The 14,788-nt window shown below is 34.3% G+C and overlaps 1 long non-coding RNA gene and 1 pseudogene across 2 annotated transcripts in view; one reads left to right on the top strand and one right to left on the bottom strand.

Annotated features, from left to right (window-relative positions):
- Positions 1–14,788, bottom strand: part of LOC139362170 (uncharacterized) — a 215,935-nt gene that overhangs the window by 134,425 nt on the left and 66,722 nt on the right. The gene's annotated exons all lie outside the window — the stretch shown is intronic.
- LOC105486109 (RNA-binding protein 48-like) lies at positions 8,585–9,823 on the top strand (annotated as a pseudogene).

The raw sequence follows: 14,788 nt of genomic DNA, 5'->3' as shown, positions 1-14,788 counted from the left end.
CCCTCCAAAAAATCAATGAATCCAGGAGTTGGTTTTTTGAAAAGATCAACAAAATTGATAGACTTCTAGCCAGACTAATAAAGAAGAAAAGAGAGAATCAAGTAGATGCAATAAAAAATGATAAAGGGGATATCACAATCGACCCCACAGAAATACAAACTACCATCAGAGAATACTATAAACACCTCTATGCAAATAAACTAGAAAATCTAGAAGAAGTGGATAATTTCCTGGACACTTACACTCTCCCAAGACTAAACCAGGAAAAAGTTGAATCCCTGAATAGCAGGCTCTGAAATTGAGGCAATAATTAATAGCCTACAAACCAAAAAAAGTCTAGGACCAGATGGATTCACAGCTGAATTCTACCAGAGGTACAAGGAGGAGCTGGTACCATTCCTTCTGAAACTATTCCAATCAATAGAAAAAGAGGGATTCCTCCCTAACTCATTTTATGAGGCCAACATCATCCAGATATCAAAGCCTGGCAGAGACACAACAAAAAAGAGAATTTTAGACCAATATCCCTGATGAACATCGATGCAAAAATCCTCAATAAAATATGGGCAAACCAAATCCAGCAGCACATCAAAAAGCTTATCCACCATGATCAAGTGGGCTTCATCCCTGGGATGCAAGGCTGGTTCAATATACGCAAAGCAATAAACGTAATCCACCATATAAACAGAACCAAAGACAAAAACCACATGATTATCTCAAGAGATGCAGAAAAGGCCTTTGACAAAATTCAACAGCCCTTCATGCTAAAATCTCTCAATAAATTCGGTATTGATGGACCATATCTCAAAATAATAAGTGCTGTTTATGACAAACCCACAGCCAATATCATACTGAATGGGCAAAAACTGGAAGCATTCCCTTTGAAAACTGGCACAAGACAGGGATGCCCTCTCTCACCACTCCTATTCAACATAGTGTTGGAAGTTCTGGCTAGGGCAATCAGGCAAGAGAAAGAAATAAAGGGCATTCAGTTAGGAAAAGAAGAAATCAAATTGTCCCTGTTTGACATGATTGTATATTTAGAAAACCCCATCATCTCAGCCCAAAATCTCTTTAAGCTCATAAGCAACTTCAGCAAAGTCTCAGGAAACAAAATTAATGTGCAAAAATCACAAGCATTCTTATACACCAGTAACAGACAAACAGAGAGCCAAATCAGGAATGAACTTCCATTTATAATTGCTTCAAAAACAATAAAATACCTAGAAATCCAACTTACAAGGGATGTAAAGGACCTCTTCAAGGAGAACTACAGACCACTGCTCAGTGAAATAAAAGAGGACACAAACAAATGGAAGAACATACCATGCTCATGGATAGGAAGAACCAATATCGTGAAAATGGCCATACTGCCCAAGGTAATTTATAGATTCAATGCCATCCCCATCAAGCTACCAATGAGTTTTTTCACAGAATTGGAAAAAACTGCTTTAAAGTTCATATGGAACCAAAAAAGAGCCTGCATTGCAAGACAATCCTAAGTCAAAAGAACAAAGCTGGAGGCATCACGCTACCTGACTTCAAACTATACTACAAGGCTACAGTAACGAAAACAGATTTATAGACCAATGGAATAGGACAGAGACCTCAGAAATAACACCACAGATCTACAACCCTCTGATCTTTAGCAAACCTGATCAAAAAAAGAAAAAAAAAATGGGGAAAGGATTCCCTATTTAATAAATGGTGCTGGGAAAACTGGTTAGCCATATGTAGAAAGCTGAAACTGGATCACTTCCTTACACCTTATACAAAAATTAACTCAAGATGGATTATGACTGAAATTTAAGCATAAAATCATAAAAACCCTAGAAGAAAACCTAGGTAATACCATTTAGGACATAGGCATGGGCAAGGACTTCATGGCTAAAACACCAAAACCAATGGCAACAAAAGCCAAAATAGGCAAATGGGATCTAATTAAACTAAAGAGCTTCTGCACAGCAAAAGAAACTATCATTAGAGTGAACAGGAGACCTACAGAATAGGAGAAAATTTTTGCAATCTACCCATCTGACAAAGGGCTGATATCCATAGTCTACAAAGAACTTAAACAAATGTACAAGAAAAAAAGAAACAACTCCATCAAAAAAAAAAAAAAAAGAATAGACACTTCTCAAAAGAAGACATTTATGCAGCCAACAAAAACATGATAAAACTCTCATCATCAGTGGTGTTCAGAGAAATGCATGTCAAAATCACAATGAAATACCAACTCGTGCCAGCTGGAATGGCAATCATTAAAAAGTCAGGAAACAACAGATGCTGGAGAGGATGTGGAGGAATAGGAATGCTTTTACACTGTTGGTGGGAGTGTAAATTAGTTCAACCATTGTGGAAGACAGTGTGGCGATTCCTCAAGGATCTAGAACTAGAAATACCATTTAACCTAGCAATCCCATTACTGGGTATATACCCAAAGGATTATAAATCATGCTACTATAAAGACACATGCACATGTATATTTATTGCAGCACTATTCACAATAGCAAAGACTGGGAACCAACCCAAATGTCCATCAATGATAGACTGGATTAAGAAAATGTGGCACATATCCACCATGGAATACTATGCAGCCATAAAAAAGGATGAATTCTTGTCCTTTGCAGAGACATGGATGAAGCCGGAAACCATCATTCTCAGCAAACTATCACAAGTACAGAAAACCAAACACTGCATGTTCTCAGTCATAGATGGGAATTGAACAATGAGAACACAGACACAGGGTGGGGAACATCACACACCAGGGCCTGTTGCGGAGTGGAGGACTGGGGGGAGGGATAGCATTAGGAGAAATACCTAATATAAATGACGAGTTGATGGGTGCGGCAAGCCAACATGGCACATGTATACATATGTAACAAACCTGCACGTTGTGCACATGTACCCTAGAACTTAAAGTATAATAAAAAAAAAAGAAAGAAAAGAAAAGAAAAAAAAAGAAACCCCTCAGCATTATGCATTTAACATGAATATCATGGAAAATACAACAAGTAGGAGAGGGAAGAAGATAAGGAAAAATAAAGAATTATTGCTGCCCAGATGGTTTCTTCCAACCACAGATAGACTTGAAGAACTATAGCACAGGAATTTTAATTCTTATCAGGCCCAAAATACAACAGAGTAAGGGTTTAAAAGTATTAGGTTGGTGCAAAAGTAATTGCGGTTTTTGCCATGACTTTCAATGAAAACACACACACACACATACACACACACAATTACTTTTGTATCAACCTAAAACATAAGAAAGTACCAGTTATTTTTTCTGCTAAAATGTTTAATGATGTATTTTCAAGAAATAAATACACACGGATAAATTATAATGCCTTCACAATCTGTTCGAATAAGTTGTCAGATCAAAACAGACTTGTAAGTAGAAACATCAGCATTAGCACATTGTCAGGCATAAGGCTAGTTGAACCAACTATAGCTGAATTATCAGCAAAACCAGATCTTAGAGTATAATCATTGATTTAAAAGCAGAGTTCATAGGGGATCAAACCTACAGGTCCTGAACATGTATCCCAGAACTTAAAATTAAATCAAATTAAAACAACAACAAAGTGGCAGAGTTCCAAACAGGACCTGAAAATATGAGATGGATTCCAGAGGGGACCTTCTGAAAAGGAAACTATTGCATTGATAACACATGCAGAGCACACTGGAAGGTAACTGCTATGGTCTGAATGCTTGTGATCCCTTGTAATTTGTATATTGAAACCTAATCCTTAATGTAGTGATGTTAAGAGGTGTGGCATCTGGGTAGCGATTAGGTCATGAGGGGGGAGTTCACATAAATGGGATTAGGACGTTTATAAAAGAGGCCTGAGGTAGCAGCTTTGCCGCTTCCACCATATGAGGATACGGGAATAAGATACCATCTGTGAACCAGAAGAGTGAGCCCTCACCAGACACAGAATCTGCTAGTGCCTTGATCTTGGACTTCACACCATCTAGAACTGTAAGAAATAAAGATCTGTTGTTTGTCAGCCACCCAGTTTATGGTAATTTGTTATAGCAGCCCAAGGAAATTAATCCCAGTGGATTGTGGGAGACCAGACACCAAGGAAAATCAGTAGAATAAGCAGCAGTTTTAGAACAAGACTACTTTTTGGTATAAATAAATAAATCTATACTAAACTATGGGATTCCAAGAAAATTCAGAGTTGGTTTGAAAATGCACATTTTGCCCTCAGAAATAAAATAACTTCTGGTGCCCAAAAGAAAAGAGGCATTTGCAAGATGGGGATGAAACAACAACTGGAAAAAATAAACATAACCAAATACAAGATCAAAGAGGCCATCAAGTATTGAGCTGTCTCTTAACGTTGAGAGACAGAGAATTAACACTTTTATACTTTAATTACCCCTATATGGGCCCAACGCAATTGTTAAACACACACACACATACACAAACTCATACAAAGTATTGTTTTAACTCAATTCATTTTTTATCAAGTTTGATATTAATTGAAGGTTGATATTGTTAATTATACATGTCTAAATTATGCTTGTTAAATGGTTAGATGATCTAACATTTTGTTTAAAAAGAGCCTCGGAGAGTCAAAATAAATTATGAGTTCTCACTTCCAAAAAAAGAGTTCTTGTTGAGACACATTCAATGCACTAACTTTCTCTTATATCACCTTTAAGTTTTCAACTCTTATCAGACTATTTTCCTCAGATCCCTAAATTTACCATCTGGGATCCAGAAACAGATATACTACAGTTAGCTGACCTCAATATCATCCTTTAGATATTATCCTGATGGACTATTTAGTTATAGGGGAGGAGAAGCAGGAAAAACACATAAAACTCTCAGTCCCAAGCCAGTTAGTTAGCAATTCTTTTATGTTTCAAAAAAAAAAAAAAACATTTCAAAAGAATCCACAAATAATGCCTCCTAAATAATGCCTCCTAATTGTGTACTTAAAATTGCAATAGAATCCTATACAATAAAATGTTGGAAACATAAAAAATGAAAAGGCAAGAAACACAGTGCACTGCTTTGGAGATGTTAATGCACTTATTTTTTTTTTATCACTGATAATGATATCATCCAGAAGTATCAAGGATTATACATATAGCCAACTTTTTAGATGCTATGCCCTAGTGCAAAGGAAATGTGTTTTCCATACAAAACCACTACATCCAGATATGTTGAACCATATTTCCAGATACCCTTTACCAGCACTCCACTTTGGCTTTGCATTAAAACAAAATTTACTTAGAGGCCTCACAAATAATAGCTCTCTAGTGTCCAATTATTGCTTGCAATTCAAGGAAATGTCTACTTATGGAAAGGCATCAGGCCAATCACAAATTCATGTAATAGCCTTTGTAACTCAGTCCTACATTTTGATCATTTTCCTATAAAAACTACAAAAACTTTTAGCAGGATACTATACATGGGTTAAAAAGTCAAACCATTTTGTGCCAAAATAGTAAGCCAGGACAGTATATTATATATGTAAAAATCAATGTCAATGCTTCTATTTATACAGACATAACTACACATGTATACATATATATGTGTATATATATGTGTGTGTGCGTAATACATATTTGTAAATACAACTAATTGCTAATGAGTTATTAGGAGATGTCTAAAAACAAAACTTCTTGGCTTCTGGTTCCTGACAAACAGAGAACTAGCTTAATTTGCTGCTTTTCTCCTTGAAACAAATCATAGAGAAATATCAATAACTTAAAACTCTGAAGGCAGCCTAGACTTAAGGGACTAATAGGAAAAACTGTGAATGACTACTTGAAAATAAAAGTCTAATTTTGAGCTTATGAGAGCTAAATGCATACATTAAGTAAATTGCCCAAAAATGAAGTGTCAAAGGAGAAATAAAACAAGATATAATCCTAAACAAATGTACAATCATAAACATTTAATAAACCACTCATTAAATGGTAGCACAAGCAGGCATCAAATCATGAGGTATACAGAATAGTTAAATAACATAATTCACATACCTGACCTCGTTGACAGACAATGCAATACTGAAAAGTATGTGTTCCTTTCAAATGCATACAGGATGCACAAAATGATTGAATACGTGCTGAGTTATAATGCAAATCTCAAAAAATATTATACTGAAGTTACACAGAAAATGTTTTCTAACCCCAAAAGAATTCTACTAGGAAACAACAACAACAACAAAGGTAATCACAAAATCCTCAGACATTTGGAAACTAAGCAAGGTAATTCTTAAAGCAGAAGGTTACTGATCTCAACTCATCTACTTTTAACTGCATCCCCAAAATTTTGATATATTGCATTTTCATTTTATTTAGTTCTCTCTCTCTCTCTCTCTATATATATATATATACACACACATATATATATAAATTTTTTTCCCTGAGGCTTCCTCTTGACCCATGTGTTAGTTAGACGTATGTTACTTAAAATCCAAATATTGGTGGTTGTTTAGCTATTTCTGTTCATCATGTCTAATTTAATTTGGTTATTAGCTGTGAACATACTTTTTATACTTTTCATTCCTTTAAATTTTAGGTTTGTTTTATGATTCAGAATAAGCTGCATCTTGTTAAAGTTCTCTGTTTTAAAGAATATTATGTATTTTTGTTTTTGTTGGGTATAGTGATCTATAAATATTATTACTTCAGTTTGTTGACAGTATTGTTTAAGTCTTCTACATGCTTAGCAATTTTCTGTATACTTTGTTCTATCTATTACTGATAGTGAGATTAAAGTATCCAAGTCTTCAACTAGAATTGTGCATTATTCCAATTCTTTCAGTTCTTTTTTGTTTGTTTGTTTGAGATGGAGCCTCACTGTCACCCAGGCTGGAGTGCAATGGTGCAGTCTTGGCTCACTGCAATCTCCGCCTCCCGGGTTCAAACAATTCTCTTGCCTCAGCTTCCAGAATAACTGGAACTACAGGTGTGCACCACCACACCCAGCTAATTTTTGTATTTTTAGTAGAGATGGGGTTTCACCATGTTGGCCTGGCTGGTCTCAAACCCTGACCTCAGGTGATCCACCCGCCTTGGCCTCCCAAAGTGCTGGGATTTCAGTTCTTTTTTATAAACGTATTTTGAAACTCTGTTTTTCAGTGAAAAATGCTTAAAATTGTCACATCTTGGAAAATTGATCCCTTTTTCATCATATAATAACCCTATTTATCTCTGATAATATTCTTTGTTCTGAAGTTTATCTGATATTAACATAGCTACTTAAGTTTTCTTTTAGTTAAGGTTTGTATGGTGACTTAGTCTGCCCAGACTGCCATAACAAAATATCAGACTAGATGGATAAAGCATAGAAATTTATTTTCTCGTAGTTCTGGAGGCTAGATATCTGATATGTTGGCAAGCTTGAGTTCTGATGAGAGCCCTCTTCCTGGCTTACAGATGACCACTTTCTCGCCATGTGCTCGCATTGCCTTTCCGTGCTCACGTGCATGGAAAAGGAGAAAGAGATCTCTCTCCCTCTTCCTGTATGTCCACCAATCCCACAGGATTAGGACCTTATCCTTATGGCCTCACTTGATCTTATTTACCTCTTAACAGTCCTATCTCCAAATACAGTAATATTGGGAATTAGGGTCTCAACATACATAATTTTGAGGGACACAATTCAGGTGTAACACATACAATATCTTTTGCCTTTCATTTTGCTTGCATCCTTTCCTTAACTTCATATTTGAAAAGGGTTTCATATAGATAGCAGATAGTTTAATTTGTTTTTATTTTAATTCATTCTAACAATTTCCATCTTTTAATTGGTATACTTAGGTCATTCACATTTAATATCATTATTGATATGGTTGGTCAAAATATACCATTGTGACAGCCATTTTCTATTTGTTCCTTGTGTTCTTTTAAAAATATTGCTCTCCTCTTTTTTTTTTTTTTTTTAGATTAATTGGTCAATACTTTCATTGCCTTTTATTACCTATATTGACTTCATTATTTTTAAGAAAATTTCATGGTTGACTTAGGGCTTACAATATACATATTTAATTAATCATAGTCTACATTTAAATAATATTTACACTGTTTCACATAAAAATGTCCAAAGAAATGTTAAATCTTGGGAGGCTGAGGCACAAGAATCACTTGAACCCAGGAGACAGAGGTTGCAGTGAGTTGAAATTGTGCCACTGCACTCCAGTCTTGGTGACAGAGTAAGACCCTGTCTCAAAAAAAAAAAAAAAAAAAAAAAAAAAAAAAAAAAAAAAGTTAAATCTTTCTTACAGAGTATGCCTCGTGCAGTAAAGCCCCTTAGTATCTGTCTGAAAAAATATATATACACGACACACATATTTTTTCCAGCATTTTATAAATGTCACTTCAGTGCCTTCTAGCTTGCTTGTTTTCTGAAAAGAAAATCATGTATTTAAATAGTATATGGATCAATGTGCCAAAAACTGAGTATTTAGTTGATGATGTATGAATACTGGCTCACTTTATGGAGAAAATAAAACTGGATTTCTATCTCATGCCATACAAAAAGGTACACTTCAAAAAAAGTTATCATTGTGAAAGATAAGTCTATAAAGTTAACAGAGGGAGGATCAAAGCAGGCAAGATGGCGTCGGGCAGCAGGGAGCTAGGGAATTTATTTGACCACCACGTCTGGAGGGCAGCATGCAACACGTGGGCCAAATACCGGGAGGGAGGATGGCCTGGTGCTGTCAAGGTATATGCAATCAATTTGGAATCTCAGTACTTATTAATACAAGGAGGTCCTGCTGTGGGAGCCACGAAGGAAATAGTTGAGCGATTCACTTTGTACGGTGCAAATGAACAGTACAATGCTCTAGATGAATACCCACCAGAAGACTTTACTGAAGTTTTTCTTATTAAGTTTATAAACTTAAAAAGTGCAAGGACAGCCAAGAGAAAAATGGATGAACAGCGTTTTCTCAGTGGATTGCTTCACGTATGCTATGCTCCAGAATTTGTAACAGTTGAAGAAACTAGGAAAAAAAAAAACAGAAGTGCAGAAGGCATATGTAGTAAGAACTACTGAAAATAAAGGTTTTAAGCCATGTGAATATATTCCCTTCTCAAGGAATAAATGTTTTGGAGTACAATTTGTTAACATTCTTAAATGATTGTTTAAATTATATGATTCTGAATGATGAAAACAATAAATAAGTCACTTCTGTTTTCCTTTCCCTCACCTTTTAAATTGTAATATAAAGACCATTACATGACAAAGAAATTGGTTACAGAGCTTAAAGACACAGAGAATTTTAGACAAGACTTCCACTCAGAGATGTCTGGATTTTGTACAGCTGCTGTGAACATTTCTGCAGGGAACTCAAATCCTTGTCTTCCATATTCCTGTGAATTGCCTTTATGTTATTTCTCCTCAAATTGTATATGTTCATCCAGGGGTCATGCAGACAGAGCATCAAACTCTTCTGAGGATGGTAGAAACCATAGTAAAACCATGGGGCATTATAACCACAATGACTCTCTGCAGAAAACACAAATAAACATTTTTAAAAACTCAGTGGCCTACCCTGGTGCACAAGAGGCTATTACTCCTTCAGAGGCAGTTGACAGATTTATGCCTAGGACAACACAACTGCAGGAGCACAAAAGAAGACAATCATAAACTTGGAACTTTTCTTGAAACAAGCTCAAGTAGTAATGAGGTTATGACTGGACCTCTGTTACCAGATGTATCTAAAGTGGATATGCACGATGACTCATTGAATACAACAAATTTAATTTGGAATAAACTTAAACAGGTAATTTCATCTGCCAAAGCCTCCAGGCGACAAGCCGGAAGATGTACCTGCAAGTCATCCATTAAAACAAAGAAGAAGAATACAGAGTGCCAGCAGCAAATTAGTATTTTCTAAAAAAAAAAAAAAAAAAAAAAAAAAAAAAAAAAAAAAAACTTTTTTTTAATTTTTAGCCTGTCATTTTAATTATTCAAGAGATTTTCTGCTGATATTTTTTAATGCACTCCTCTTTGTAGTTTCATTCAAGCTACTTGTCTAAAGTCATTTCTTCTTTTTTTGATCCATACTTAATTGCAGAAACTATTCTTGTCATTATAACATTACCTCTCATGTATGGTAATTATATGTAAATTAATTAAAGCAAATATGGAAACTTTACAATATAAATCAAGGTAAGCAACCAGGAAAAATTTAATAAAAAAAAAATAAAGTTAACAGAGGTTAATAAATGTTAACAAAGATGAATTGCTCATAGATTCTATAACATCTAATACAGGCTTTCTGTCAACAAAAGGACACAATGAACAAAGTTGAGAAACCAATTTATTATTTCCAGAAATTATTTGCAATATCTAAAACCACAAATGTCTAATATCAGAATATACACAGAATTCTTGCTAATCCATAAAACAATGACAGCAAATCAAAATAGGAAAAAATGAGCAAAAGTTGTGAACCATTATTTCACAGAAGTGACGACTCAAAAGAAGGTTATTATGAAAAAGACATATTAATCTGCAATTATTACAGTGGCAACGATGAGAAAGTTATATAATGAAAGTGCTGCCTGAGAATTAGTGATGTGAAAACTTGTACACATTACTCGTGGGAATTTAAATTGGCCCAGGTATTCTGAAGAGTAATGTGAAAGCATTAAATTAAAGTTAAATAAACATAGGTATATGTTATGACTAGATATAGTCATATTCTGGATGTATATTCTAGAGCAATTCTTGCACCAGTATGAGAGAAAATACACAAATGTTCATTATGGTGCTGTCTTTAGTAGCAGTGATTTGGATGCAACCAAGGTGTTCATCATTGGAAGGAAGGGACAAAATGTAGTGTATTAACACTATGTAAACTGCATAGCAGTTAGTGAAAAACAGACCAACTCTAAACACAGGATGTTAATAGACCTTTGAAACATGGTGCTGAGTGGAAAAAAAAATAGTCTAAAACATAACAGCATTGTGTAAATTAAAGTTATATGTGAAAAAAAAAGCACATGCAAATAAATTATAGATATCCAACGTGTCAGAATTATTACTTCTGTTGGGAGAGAAATATAAGTGGAGAGAGGTTAAACAATAAGAAATGCAGGAAAGAAAAAAGGATGGATTGAAGAAAGGCTGAACTAGAGAGGTGCCCTGCATAAACACTTAATAACAGTGTTCTAGAAAATTAGGATTATGATTAATCCCACATTTCATCTCGAGAAAAAAATAGATGAAGTGATAAATGTTTAAATAGGTATGCAAATGAATGGCAGATAGATTAATAAATATATTGGTAGGTAGGTAGGTGGATAGATAGATGAAAACAGCGGGAAGAGAGAAGAGGGAGATATGGTAGGTAGATGGATATATGAGATATAGAAGATGGATAGATATATATATAGAGAGAGATGGATGATAGGTAGATAGATCAGACATAAAGACAAGTAGATATAAAGCACACAACATATTCCTTGTAATTATCTAATGCCCAAATAAAAGGAAGAATGGAAAAGTTTGACGAACTGTAGCATTTCTTACAATGTAATGGAAAATTTATTTTAAATATATATTTATTTAGAAAACTATTGGCAAATTTCTCCTCCAAAGACCCAGGAATATGTGTGTTCAATAAGAAGGCAAAGTTTGTCTTTTATACATTTCCTGTATTTGACCCTATATTCAACAGAGAAACTCTAGAGCAGCTGGCGACAGCTTTTATCTATAAATTGCTAGCATAAACTCCTGAGACAAATGCCAATGTATTTAAGAATGGTTTAGCAATGTATGTTTTTAAACGTAGAAAAATAATACATAATCTAATACCTTGAATCTATGTATGTTATCTCATATGATACATGATACCTGAAATATCCCACTGAACTAGAAAGGCTGTATTTTTTCATTATGAATACACTGTGTGTAACCAATTGATTTATTGATATGAAGATAGATTATTGTGATATTTATAAGAAATGACTTTGCGTTTTAATATTTTATTATTCTTTACCTTTGTCATGTTGTACATATATATAATTATCAAATATAATTATCAAATATGAGTACCTTATAAATTTTCATCATGTTTGTATATAATTTTATTTGTAGGGATGATGTGGAAAATCCAAATTCACAAATCAAATTCCTTTTATTCTTAATTCCAAAGTCCCAAGTTGACCAAAAGTGTTCTTGGAGTAGTCTGGTGAGATTGTTTTAACAGTGACTGTTCCAATTAATGCTATTTGTATGTTCTTTCAATGTATTTTGTTCCTATCTCTTCTGTGGTGGAAAAAAAAAAACAAAACAAAACAGAATGATCCAATTTGAGCTGCATGCCTGTTTTTCTAAATGAGATTATTCAGTGGTTTAGTTAATCTTGAGTTGCCACAGGGCCTCAAATAGAATGAGGTAATATATTCTATCCTCACTAGCTCAGCCTCTTTTATTTTATTTTTTTAAAAGAAAAAAGATTTACGTTGTGGGAGAGGCAGAGGGTCTTAGATGATAACCATGAAGTATTAGGATCACAGGGGAGACAGCCTGTCTGTATGTGTGAATGTGAAATCCTATCTGTGCAGGTCACTGCCAGCATTGAAGGAGACAGGGCCACGGAGCTTGTCCAGGAACTTCACTTTTTACTCCATCCAAGTGGAGAAAAAAGGAGTAGCCATTATGACCAATGCTACACATGAAATCTTTGGCATTTTATGGATCTTTCTCCCGTGTGGAGACACTTTTCTGGACCAGCTGACAGGCTTTCAATAGTCATGTCACTTCCCCTGTAATCTCTTTCAAACTGTTAAGACACAGCCAGCATCCTGCCTCCTATCATCCTCCCACCCCCTTCCCATACCTTTATTCTTGATGAAAGCGACTCTAAGGCTGTCCCTAGTCAAGGGACAGTGCTTTCAGGGAAAACACATTGGACTGTATATGCATTTGATCAAAAACATTTGAAATGTGCACAAAAGCAGCCAAGTCAGAAAAAGAAAAGGACAGCTGCATAAAGATGTCATAGCTATAAAAGAGCTGGTTGTAAAAGCTCTGGCTAACCAAATGGCTAAGCTAAACAAAGCACAATTAAGGCTATCCTGTCCGTTTTTCCCATTCCATTCTCTCTATCTGTGCATATTAAACTCACTAATTAGTGCTCCATTGTTTTTCCAAATTCTAATTTCATTTCCATTTTCTTATGGTCCTGCTTTCATGTTTGCTAACATAGGAAAAATATATCTTAGTAGTTATTCTACTGTCCAGTATATTTTACCCACTCTTCTAAAGGTGTGCATTTTTACTAGGAATAAATATAGGAAAAATTGAATGTCTTAATGTTTGACATTTTTATAAACTCGAAATTAAATATAAGCCTATGATGCTAAGGCAGCATTGTTCAACATTTTCCAGGATTATAAGAAGCAAACCAAACAAAATAATAAAAGCTTAGCTAATTTGTCCATGAAATACCCTAAGGTTTTGTTAGGTTTCCTATGAGTATGTTCTGATCACTGATACACTCAGGAGAAAGTGGCATTGGGTTATGTAGCCTCTCAGCTCCAAAGCAACTGGAAAAACAAAGGTCTGAGTAGAATATCAGCAATCAAATAAGATAAAATTTAACAAGGCAAATGCCAGTATACAAAGTAAGATGTGATACAATAAGATAATACAAACATCCGTCAACAAGGAAAATCCCTGTACCTCGTATGATGCCAAACAAAAGCACAACAGCAGCTATGTGGAATTACCTTGAGATTCAGTCTCAAAGGTAATTGACAGATTACCTGAGTGTCTCAAAAGTAAGTCTCAAATTGACAAATCCAGTCAATTTGTCCTCTAAATTCAAAGTAATGTTAGACCCTTTATCCTCTGGGCGAAAACCAATTCTGACTGACTGGCCTTAAGCCTCTATGAGACCAAAGAGAGATGATTGATAAAAGAATGGGTTTGGAACGGTCTGCAGAGGAATCCCTCTAAAAGGGAAATTCATTAGGCTAGTATCATCTCCAATCTTGAAATCAGAGAAACTAGAGAGCATATAGGTTCCATGACATTTGGAGATAAAGCATAACTGTAAAAATACTGGGAATAAAATAGTAATATATCTATTTGTCAATCTATCAGCTATCACTAAAATGACTGCTAATTGAGACATTTTATTTAGAAAATACTAAATTAGTGGAAACAATAGCTCAAGAGCATAAAATAACATGACTTTTATTTTGTGATGTTATGCCTATCATTAGCTCATATTAAGAGTTAAAAGAGACATGTTCATGTGAACAGATACGTTACTATTCTTCTACCATTTTTATTCATGAATATTTTATGATGTGTTCAGTAACTCGGCATGCAAAATAAACAACTGTAATTATTTCTCTGTAGTTTTCATTATTGTTTTAAATATATATTAGTGGACACTCTAACCAAGTGCATTGTGAAAATATGTTAATATAAATATTTACATAGTTCTTTTGTATACTTGGTAATGTCGATTCTCCTTTTTTAGTCAATGTTTTATAGATACTTTTATTTTGCTTTCAGAGTGTATATTAATATAAATGAGCTCTTCTACATTTTATTTCATTATTAAGTATAAAATAGCTTGACAATTGGTTAATTACCATAAATACAAAAATATTTTGTTTCTAACAGTCTGATTAGAAAATGAATCTTTTTTTGTAATTGAGGAGAAACTGCATCAATATTTTAGTAATGTTTAATGAAGTCTACAATTAAAAATCCAGAAATACTTGGATTATATAAATTGTTCAAGGAATTAGGTATTTGGATTAATCACTTGCAACTTAAAATATTTTT

This window comes from Macaca nemestrina, chromosome 3, assembly GCF_043159975.1.
Source record: "Macaca nemestrina isolate mMacNem1 chromosome 3, mMacNem.hap1, whole genome shotgun sequence".
NCBI lineage: Eukaryota > Metazoa > Chordata > Mammalia > Primates > Cercopithecidae > Macaca > Macaca nemestrina.
The sequence above is the reverse complement of the archived record's forward strand: the minus strand, read 5'-3'. Positions and strand labels throughout refer to the sequence as shown.